This window comes from Meleagris gallopavo, chromosome 6 (genome assembly GCF_905368555.1).
Source record: "Meleagris gallopavo chromosome 6, MGAL_WU_HG_1.1, whole genome shotgun sequence".
In the NCBI taxonomy this organism is placed as follows: Eukaryota; Metazoa; Chordata; class Aves; order Galliformes; family Phasianidae; genus Meleagris; species Meleagris gallopavo.
Window position 1 is genome coordinate 48,383,664 of NC_139409.1, and position 10,555 is coordinate 48,394,218.

General features: G+C 49.8%; 1 protein-coding gene and 1 long non-coding RNA gene across 6 annotated transcripts in view; one reads left to right on the forward strand and one right to left on the reverse strand.

Annotated features, from left to right (window-relative positions):
• LOC146544172 (uncharacterized) overlaps positions 1–3,975 on the forward strand; it is a 40,442-nt gene extending 36,467 nt beyond the window's left edge. Inside the window, exons 2-3 of one of the 5 annotated variants that reach the window (XM_085226660.1) lie at positions 2,439–2,537; positions 3,937–3,975. The gene's annotated coding sequence lies outside the window, so the exon portion shown is untranslated. Of the gene's footprint in view, positions 1–2,138; positions 2,279–2,438; positions 2,538–3,936 lie in introns of those variants that run through there. The other 4 variants (XR_014884018.1, XR_014884019.1, XR_014884020.1 and 1 more) reach the window with 4 other exon arrangements.
• A 917-nt stretch (positions 3,976–4,892) lies between these two features.
• LOC146544173 (uncharacterized) lies at positions 4,893–7,246 on the reverse strand. Its single transcript, XR_014884035.1, has 3 exons — positions 5,585–7,246; positions 5,229–5,418; positions 4,893–5,012 (listed from the first exon to the last, which is right to left on the reverse strand). It is a non-coding gene; the product is annotated as an uncharacterized LOC146544173 (long non-coding RNA).
• Positions 7,247–10,555: the final 3,309 nt, after the last annotated feature.

Here is a 10,555-nt window from a genome sequence, read left to right on the forward strand (position 1 = left end):
CAGCAGCCAACTCATAGTGATTATTGTTCTTAGTTTTGACTGAGATATTTAGGCATGCGTCAGACTTAGGTTCATATACCTGGGTTTGCTTGATTCCTATTTCAAAACCCACAGCCACCTCCAAAGCATCCAATACAACTCATGGACGGTGTTGGCAGTGTTTGCCTTTATCTGTTGCTTAAGCAGCTGCTGAAATGTTGTCCACTGCTCAAATCCCTGAGTGGAGCTCTATTCCACAGAAGATTTCTCCTTGGAGCAGAACTTCCCACTGAAGAAAGAAATGCATAACCTCATAGGCCACACTCTCTTCTGCATGCAAGTAAAACAAGAAGGGAAGCGGGGACACCCAGCACTGCCATCCGCTCATCTCTCCACAGCATTCGTCCTCCACTCAGTTCTCCACTCAGCTCCTCACCCTGGTGGGAGGAACAGGGCTTTCTGGGAGCCTGAGACCACTGCTGACGTGGATGAACACATTCCATAAGCCAAGTTCTCCTCCCTGTATGCTCTCCAGGCTTTTAGCAGGTGCCCCGCTCCACACAATCCCCTTGCAGCCCTTAGTCCAGCTCTCTGTGAGTATGGGGTAGTGTGGGGGTGGGGAAGAGTGCTTAGGGAGAGATTTATTAACAAAGGCGAGTGACACGAAGGCCTAATAGCCCTTGCAGCTGCAACACATTGCTTTGAACTGTCAAGGGTCTGATCTCTTGCTCCCTGGTAAGTGCTGCATCCTTAGAGGCTGATGCTGTGTGGCATGAGCTTGTCTCAGCCCTTCATTATTTAAGCTAGAGAGCTCTGAGGTGAGGCTGGAGCCTCGCTCAGTCCCTTCTGGCAGCACCTTGCCTGATTCATCTCAGGGGTGGGGGCCCTGAGCACAGAAATGTAAGAAATCCAATAAATATATAAAATGCCCACCCACCGTAACAAGATTCCCTCTTCCTATGAGCCAGAAGAAGGAAGAGGGAGAAAAAGAAAAAAAAAGGAAAAGCATCACTTCTGCCGCTTAAAAAAGTCTGTATAGCCGTAAGAGGAGAACTGAACAGGCTCCCTCTCAAAGGTGTTCAAGTGGGTTTTGTTTCATCTCTTGCATTTTGCGTTCTGCTCCAGGCCTTAAGCAGAAAGCACACAGCTGCAGAGCACAGTGTGTCATCAGTGCTCGTTGCAGAGCTGCAGCCGATCGCCTGCTAAAAGTGCTGCCCAGCCACAACTCCAGCCTGCACCCAGATGAGCTGCAGGGCTGAGAGGGGCTGTGAGCAGCCAGCACACTGGGAGAAGGGGCTGTGCCCAGCTCCCAGCCTCATCTTTGGCACTGCGCTGTTCTGAGAGCTAAAACGTTGGCACTTGAAATGGCATTTTTAGGTACGTAACAGGCGTCTTTCTTTGATGTGCTGCTTCTGGTGCTCTTTGCACGCAGGCAGGTGATGGGAACACGTGGTGATGTCCCCAGAACACGAGCTGGTGCTCAGCCCTGAGGAAGAACTTGCCTTACGAGCCTTGCCTCGCGTAGCCAGTGCTACGAATGACGCAGCCCTCTCAGACTTGTTTCTCCAATAGCAGTAGGGGAATCACAGAGTCTTCCTCCATTCCCTTGCTACAGGGCACCTCCAACCAGCATGCAAAACGGTACTTCAGCCTGCTGTAGCTTAGAGTGAAAGTGTCATTCCTTGCTTCTGGGTGCCTAAGAGCCTTTTCTTAACGGGAGGCTGTGATAGGCAGGGCTGTCACAGAGCAGCACTTTGGTGCTGCCTGCCTTTAGACTGGCTGCTCACTCAGGGGACCATTAGAAGAGTGCTTCTCTGTAAGTGATGATGCTCTAACTGGCTGCTATTTACCCTTTATGTGTGTGCAGCGTACAGCAGTGCCTCCATACGTCTGGAGGGAGCACACACACACACACATATATATATATATATATATACACACACACACACGTAATGTATTCTATGGGCATTAAAATAAAAACAAAGACAAATGAAAACACAATTTAATAAGTATCCTCTTAAATAAGACCCTGCGTAGGGAGCAGTTCTTCTTGCATGAACAAACACTTGTGTGTTATGACAGTCTGTATTTGTGCGCACGTGATTAACTCCCTAAATAACTGCACTGCCTCATGCCAAGCTCTTCTGTCTCTCCTGCAGCATTCGCTCTCTGCTGGAGCCCCTGCTTTCTGTTTGATATCCTGGACAACTTCAACATCCTCCCCGAGACCAAAGAGCGCTTCTATGCATCCGTGACCATTCAGAACCTGCCGGCCTTGAGCAGTGCCATCAATCCCCTCATCTACTGCCTCCTCAGCAACCTCCTCTGCAGCCCCTTTGAGTCCCGTCCCTTTACTCTCACCCTGACCGTCCCCACAAGAGGGGAGAGATAAGCACAGGTGCGGAACTCATCCCCTATTTTCACCCGTTTTAATCCTGACCGTTCCTTATTTTCCTTAGGGAGAGAAGAACACGAAGGTTGGAGGGGACTTTCCGGGACCGGAGTGATGGAGGGCAGGAGATGCAGGTCCTGTCCAAAGCACAATACATCTGGCACAGGTAACGCCCTCAGAAGCACAGCAGGACCCGTGCTGAGGAGAGCAGGGCTTTCCCCGAAGGACAGACAGACGCTGTGTCTCACGTCCTAGTTGCTTTTCCAATTCTTCTTCAAGAATGGGAAAAGCCGGTGCCCGCTGCCATTGTACAGCAGTGCCGGTATGGGCTGCCAAGAGGGACCCCTCGATCGCAAAGCAGACAATTTCCGATCCCGAAGTCGGGGACCGGGTCGGGGTGAAGCCATGCGATGCTGCTCCTGCGGGCGATAAGACGGCGTTCGGGTGGCTTCAGCCTCGGAGAAAGGTCTTTGAAGCGCTCAAGAGCCGCTTAAGATCGCGATCTGACAGCCCCAGCCTGCCTGAGGGCGAGGGAGCGGCCGCTTGCTCTACAGATCAGCCCGCGGTGCCGTCGGGAAGACAGAAAAGAGGCTGGATGTGCAGAGCTGTAGGAAACTCGGGATGCCAGCGTCAGCACGGGAAGCCTTGGGAGGAAGGAGCTGAGAGCAGGGCTCTGGGACCCAGAGATCTCCTCGGGAAGAGCTGAGAGGGGGGCTGGCAGGGTCCAGGAGGGTTCTGCCCTCATGGAACAGAACAGCAGTTTGTGCAAAAAGCGGCGCTGGATTTGGTCACAGCTGCGATAACAGTTAAGGGTGGAGGAAATTAAGCTACGGAAGGAATTGCAGCCAGGTGTGGAATTTGTAGGCAACGCTGAAGCCAAACGTGCTGTTCTTACTGCAGTCAGTGGTGAATTTGTAACCACTGGCAAAAGTGAGGAGATTTACTTTGTTAAACGTTTACAATCTAGTGCAGCTAAACGGGTAGGCAGACACAAATTGCTGTACATCCCAAATTCACCAAAACCTTTACTAGGGCATGATTTACTAAACCACCTGCAAGCTGAAATAAAGTTTGAAGGCAAATAGGAATTGGAGGTAAAAAAAAGAACAGTTTCTAAAGATTTAGCATTAATCATTGCCCCTGCTGGGACCAGAACACGGACGAAGTAAGGGATGAAGTTTGTCCTGGGGTGTGGGCAGTAGAATCCCCAGGTAGGACCAAGAACGCAGCACCAAAAGGATTCAGAATAAAGCCGGGAGCTCGGCTGGCTCGGCTTAAACAGTTCTCTCTCAAATTCAAAGACGTGGACGACCTGGTAGCCACCAAAACAAAGGAGGCAATGCATAACACGGACAATTAGCTCACTAAACGATCGCTCAGCCTTAATGGCTACCGAGTTTCTCCACAGAAAGCCCAAGGCAGCCACGAGGGGTTTGCGTGCTACTTTCGTGCTGGCTCGTTTTAGCCATCTGCTTTCAAGCAAGGTGTAACGCATCCGTACTTTTTGCGAGTGGCAAAAAGCAATGTCAGCAGTGTCTAGTCCAAGCCTTTCTCTGTTCTTCCAGAGTCTCTCCGAGCCATCGCTTGCAGCTCACACAACCGGTGCAGTGCTTACAAGCAGTTACAGGAGGGCACCCTGCCTGCCAGTGACCCAGGCACGTTTCGGATGAGAACACACCTCTGCCACTCTCAGTTTCTGGCTTGGCTCCACGTGCAGCCACTGGCAGTGCCCTAACGGAAAGGAGGGGCCGTAGGGATGGACGGCTGTCTCCCTCCCACCTTGCCGTCCCCCCGTACACACCATCTGTGTCCTTCATCCTCCATCCCCTGCAGAACTTCCCTGCTGTTTTTCCTCGGCTCCCCTTCCTTTGTTTGCCATGACAAACGCGGGCGATCATTTCCTTCTGGGCTGCTGTACAAAAGACGGGAGCAGCCCATCCCAAATCCTGTCGTCCCTCAACTGCTCTGCTGCTCGCATCCCTGGGACAAAAGCCCCAAGCAGCCTTTGGGGCATTCTGCACTCATGCCACATAGGTACACCTGCATACAGGACACTCCAGCAGTGCAGATCAATCCTGCCACAAGGCAGAGGTGTTTCTCCCTGTCGACACGAGAGATGAATCTAGAGCTGTGTGTATCTCTCCACATAAGAGATATATCTGGAGGTGTTTCCCTCCCTGCATAATTTCCTAATGTCACTTAAATCGTAGAGGGAACCGTGTGCATCTTGAGAGAAGCTCGAAGCTGGAGAAAAGCCTGGGTTAAATTGTAAAACTCGAACTGTATTTTTAACACTTATTCGTTGATGTTCCAGTCTTATACATTCGTTCTGGGGTCCTCAGAGCACCAGCCACCAGGCAGAGCTTTGTGGCACAGTACCCTGAGCTGCTGGACGTTCCCTCCCTCAAACCCTCGGGTTTGAATACAAACGTTCTCAGTGCTGTTTTAGCAACTGGGTGAAGGAGATGAACATCAAGGCTTATCTTACCCTTAATTGTTGGCATGATGATGTGCTCTAACCAGCTGCACGGCATCTTTTTGCTTCTCCCTGTGCAAAATTTGCATTCTTACACGAGTCTGTTTAAACAGGTGTTTTTGTCATGATGATGATGATGATGATCCTTCACACTGAGTTTATTCCCTGCGAAACAAGAACTGAATAAACTTTATCTCATTACCTATGTTACAAGAATCTTTTTTCCTAAGCAGAGGATATATAAACTCATGTAGCCTTACGTTCTCAGGAAAATGAGTACGGTTTCTCTTTTTATTGTTACAAAGTTCTGTCGCAGATAAATTTGGTGTTAAAACCAGCTTAATTAAAGCCACGAATCCACACCAGCCTTTGCGGCCCTACCTTGGACAGATTGTCTGTAAGAACCAGAAGACTTTTTTCTGTAGCATCTCATAACATTTCCAGAAGTGGACTGCTTGGTTTAATCTTCATAATGATGTTGGTTTGGTTGTTTTTCCCATTACTTTTCGTCTGCTACAATTACAGCAGTTGCCCACTTTTGAGCATTCAATGCAGTTTGTAGACTTCATACCTGGAAATCAGACACATTTTGTTATTAGCACTTTGGTTTGCAAACTTACGTGCCTCAGATCCCCCCCAAATGTATACATTTGGTCAGCATATGAATCAGCCCACCAAAATTCAACGTCTTCATCAAGAAATGTGGGAATCCAGCCTGGAATGAAGTCATTACTCACTTATTTTTCAGAGAGATGGTGTCTTTCAACCATTATGTGTCAGGTGCCATTTAGATGTTGCTCCTGTCCTTTTGCCCGTGGACCTGACTGCAATTCCCTTCTTCATATGGAGACATTTCTCTTCCAATACCCTCGCTTCCCTTGTGTCTGCATCCCTTCCAAGCACGTGTCCAGAAAGAATTTTTCTGATTTTCTTCCTGCTTCCCTCCTGTGTAGCACAGGCAGGTTTGCTAAGCTTTGATGTTCTTTTCTGTTGTTGTTGGAAGATAGTGTGCATGATACTTGAGAACTGAGAAAGAACTCATTTTTGCCACGAGTCCACAAAATACGTTCACAGTCCTTTGTCTCACGAGTGAGTAATTTGGGGGATTTTGTGTAACTGGTGGATTTCCGATTTCACATCCACAACCCCATCTTCACCTGTTGACTTCATTGTGCTGCAACTGTTAGGAAAGATCCCAGACGAACCAGGAGAGGTAACAAAAGGCAACGTCAAGGTCCAAGTGCCAAGAGAAGAGTCTGGAACACAAGAATGTGGCGCTCAGTCGGGTTGGTGCCTGTGACACTCTGTGAGTTGTGCCTTGCATCTTCTCTGACACTCCAAGATCCAGCTGAGAGATCCTTCTGACGCCCACAGCAACCATCCATGGCAACAGGCACGGCTGCTGGGATGTAGAAGAGCTCATGTTTGTAAAGTCCTCTGTGATCACAGACTCCTAGGAATCTGAAAATGAGCACTTCAACCCTCAGACAAGTCACATCACACAGCCTAAAACTCGTGCAGCTTGCAAACTAATCAGTAATTCAAGCAAATAAGTGAAAGAGTGTAAAGGGGTATTTAGTCCATATTGTTGTTTTAGTCCTTGAAAATGCCAGTCACATTTTCATTTGAAAAAAAGCTAATGCAAAACGAAATTTAAGATCCAAACCACCAGGTAGGTACAGCCCAGTAATGGAAGGCAACATTCCGCAGTGAAGTTGTGAAGGAATAACAAAGTGAAAGCCCTCCCCGAGGCATTTGGCATCCTCCTGCGTGCTTCTGGCTGAGATCTTAGAGCACAGATGTTATCAGCCAAGAAAAACGGTGGGCAGTGCGGCTGGTCAAGGAAAACGAAACCCACTGTGGCTGATGGAGCCAGACTGCGTGCAGATTTCAAGGATGTGAACACGTCAGGTCCCCACACTCCTTTCCCTGAATCAACCCACGCACCCCACGACCACAGGCCATACTCTCACCTCTGCAACAATTTACGCCCTGCGAAAAGAGAGCGCAGCACCTCCTGCCCCCATTCCTGCCTGCTTTCAGGATAGGAGACACAGAACAGCTGGTGTGTTTGCTCTGCAGGGTTCCCAGGAGGGCTAACACGTCTCTTTTCTGCCTTTTTTGGGGTAATGCCACAGCACTGCATTTTTGTATCAGCAAATGGGTTCTGGAGGACCTGCACTTAAGCAGATGGACAACCTTAACTTTTCTGAGACACGTTACCTTTGGGAAGGGTAGGTGCACACAGGGTACCGTGCTCTACAGCTGCTCAGCGCATTTCTTTAGGAAAGAGATGAGCTGCTAGACTAAAATCCCTCTCCAAATCCCTGCCTCTGAGATTCCTGTATTTTCTGTATGCTTGTCTCTTTTTTTTTTTTTTCTTGACAGCTATATTTCACAGGGGAAAAAAAAAAAAGCTCTTGTCCTATGACACCGAATGATCTCCCACAGAACAAAAATTTGACAAGATTTACATGGAAAGCATAAATGAGTGAAGGTCCCTGTTCTACAAGTCACCTGGACATCGAAATATGAACTGTTCAATGGAAATCAGGCGCCCTGCTATAGAGACGGGCTTCCAAAATATGGCTTTGTAGTCCTGGATATTGCAAGCATCAGCCACATATGGGTTCAAGTCCCCAAGGAGGTCACATAAGCAGAAGTACACGTGAAAACAGAACTTATTTTAGTTCCAACTCTGGTACTTAAATACAGGAAGGTTTTATGCTTGTTAGGACCTTGTGTTTTCATGACACTACAAGACATCATAGGAAAAGAGCAAAATCCTAACAGGTTCATTAACAGTTTGTTAATTAAAAAAAAAGAAGGGGGGTGTGGGGTGGGTGGGATGGTAAAGTAGGACAGAACGCTAAAAAAGGAGCCTTGTGAACGTAGATCAGTTTTGTGAGGACCTGTAATAAACGATTTGGATCGTTCATATCTGAGTCCATACGAGGACCAGCAGGACCGAGAGTGCGGAAAGGAAGCTCGTGCTGCATAGAAGCTGCAGGGAAGCTCACGCTGCAAGAAGTGATGGAGGGCAGGAGATGCAGGTCCTGTCCAAAGCACAATACATCTGGCACAGGTAACGCCCTCAGAAGCACAGCAGGACCCGTGCTGAGGAGAGCAGGGCTTTCCCCGAAGGACAGACAGACGCTGTGTCTCACGTCCTAGTTGCTTTTCCAATTCTTCTTCAAGAATGGGAAAAGCCGGTGCCCGCTGCCATTGTACAGCAGTGCCGGTATGGGCTGCCAAGAGGGACCCCTCGATCGCAAAGCAGACAATTTCCGATCCCGAAGTCGGGGACCGGGTCGGGGTGAAGCCATGCGATGCTGCTCCTGCGGGCGATAAGACGGCGTTCGGGTGGCTTCAGCCTCGGAGAAAGGTCTTTGAAGCGCTCAAGAGCCGCTTAAGATCGCGATCTGACAGCCCCAGCCTGCCTGAGGGCGAGGGAGCGGCCGCTTGCTCTACAGATCAGCCCGCGGTGCCGTCGGGAAGACAGAAAAGAGGCTGGATGTGCAGAGCTGTAGGAAACTCGGGATGCCAGCGTCAGCACGGGAAGCCTTGGGAGGAAGGAGCTGAGAGCAGGGCTCTGGGACCCAGAGATCTCCTCGGGAAGAGCTGAGAGGGGGGCTGGCAGGGTCCAGGAGGGTTCTGCCCTCATGGAACAGAACAGCAGTTTGTGCAAAAAGCGGCGCTGGATTTGGTCACAGCTGCGATAACAGTTAAGGGTGGAGGAAATTAAGCTACGGAAGGAATTGCAGCCAGGTGTGGAATTTGTAGGCAACGCTGAAGCCAAACGTGCTGTTCTTACTGCAGTCAGTGGTGAATTTGTAACCAGAGGGGAAACCACTGGCAAAAGTGAGGAGGTTTACTTTGTTAAACGTTTACAATCCAGTACAGCTAAACAGGTTGCTCTACAGATCAGCCCGCGGTGCCATCGGCTCCCCGGCCCCCGCCATCGGATGCGATTTTGATCGCCTTGCCCCCCGAGGATCCCGGCGGCGGGAAGAGACGGATTTGTGCCCTCCTGATCCACGCGCAGCTGTCGGGAGGGAGGCTGGGAAAGCCGGCAAGTCGGAGAGCTTGCAAGTTTTCCCCGCGATCGGAGCCCCAGATCGAGAGCCGTGTTGGGAAGCGTTATTGCGGAGTGTCCTGCGGGACTCGGGACGCACGGTCACAGCCGTGCCCCCGTGTGAAGTACTGGCAGGCGCTTGTATCGCTCGGCTGCTTTGTTCTCAGGCACGGCCAGTGCCAGCCGCGCCCATGAAAAGGGGCTGCAGGGTTTCCATCAGCGGGGACCCCCACACGGAACTGGGACGTTTCGGGACTTGTAACGCCCGACTTAAAAGACTGGTTGTTCACCATCTCTCTGGACCCCCACGATGCTCCGAGCTTTGCTTTTCGCCCTCTGCAAAGCATCAGCACCAGCCCGGCAGGATCGTTGGACGGCATTACCTCAGGGCATGAAAAGCAGCCCTGCAATCCGCGCAGATAATGGCCCGGGACATCTATCCCAGAAAGTATTTCAGTGTTACAGAATTACAAGAGAAGCCAGAGCTGAGCACACCCATAGCAGCCTTAAAGCTGTGCTCCTTCAGCAAAACAGAGGGAATGCAGAAGGCACTTCCAGCTGGAAGGCTTGCTGAAACTACACGTGTATTGAACTCTTTAAGCCAAGGATGGGAATCCAGAGCACAACCCATAGCCCTCATTTCGTTTCAGTTAATTGGGAAAGAGTGAATATTAATGGAAAAACTGTGATAGCAGGAAAGAACCTGGAATCAGGTGAACGGGAAGGCTCATTCCCACTGATAACTTGGGGGGGAGAAAGAATCTTTAGGAGAAAGTGTACTGGTTGTTGTCACTCTCTTTGTGATTGGGAAATGTTTACGGCATATTGAAGTGTAAATGTTAATGCTATTTGGAAGTGCAAACATCAGTGCTGTATGGAAGAGGAATTATGAATGGTACATGGAAGCGTAACTGAGGGTACAAATAGTGGAACTGTGAAAAATAAAAACAACAACAACAAAAGTGAGCACAAAGTTTAAAGAAGAAGAGTGAGTTAAAACATTAAAGTCTGTGATCTGCTCCAGCCAAAGCGGAGAAGTGCCGGCAGGAGAACACATCCCCGCACTGCTCCTCCCCCCGCTTGTCGTCAGAACGGAAACAAAGCGTTGGTTGCGAATGGGGACGAAAAGAAAACCTCGGGAGCGAGAATAGGCTGGATGTGCAGAGCTGTAGGAAACTCGGGATGCCAGTGTCAGCACGGGAAGCCTTGGGAGGAAGGAGCTGAGAGCAGGGCTCTGGGACCCAGAGATCTCCTCGGGAAGAGCTGAGAGGGGGGCTGGCAGGGTCCAGGAGGGTTCTGCCCTCATGGAACAGAACAGCAGTTTGTGCAAAAAGCGGCGCTGGATTTGGTCACAGCTGCGATAACAGTTAAGGGTGGAGGAAATTAAGCTACGGAAGGAATTGCAGCCAGGTGTGGAATTTGTAGGCAACGCTGAAGCCAAACGTGCTGTTCTTACTGCAGTCAGTGGTGAATTTGTAACCAGAGGGGAAACCACTGGCAAAAGTGAGGAGGTTTATTTTGTTAAACGTTTACAATCCAGTACAGCTAAACGGGTAGGCAGACACAAATTGCTGTACATGCCAAATTCACCAAAACCTTTAGTACGGCATGATTTACTAAACCACCTGCCAAC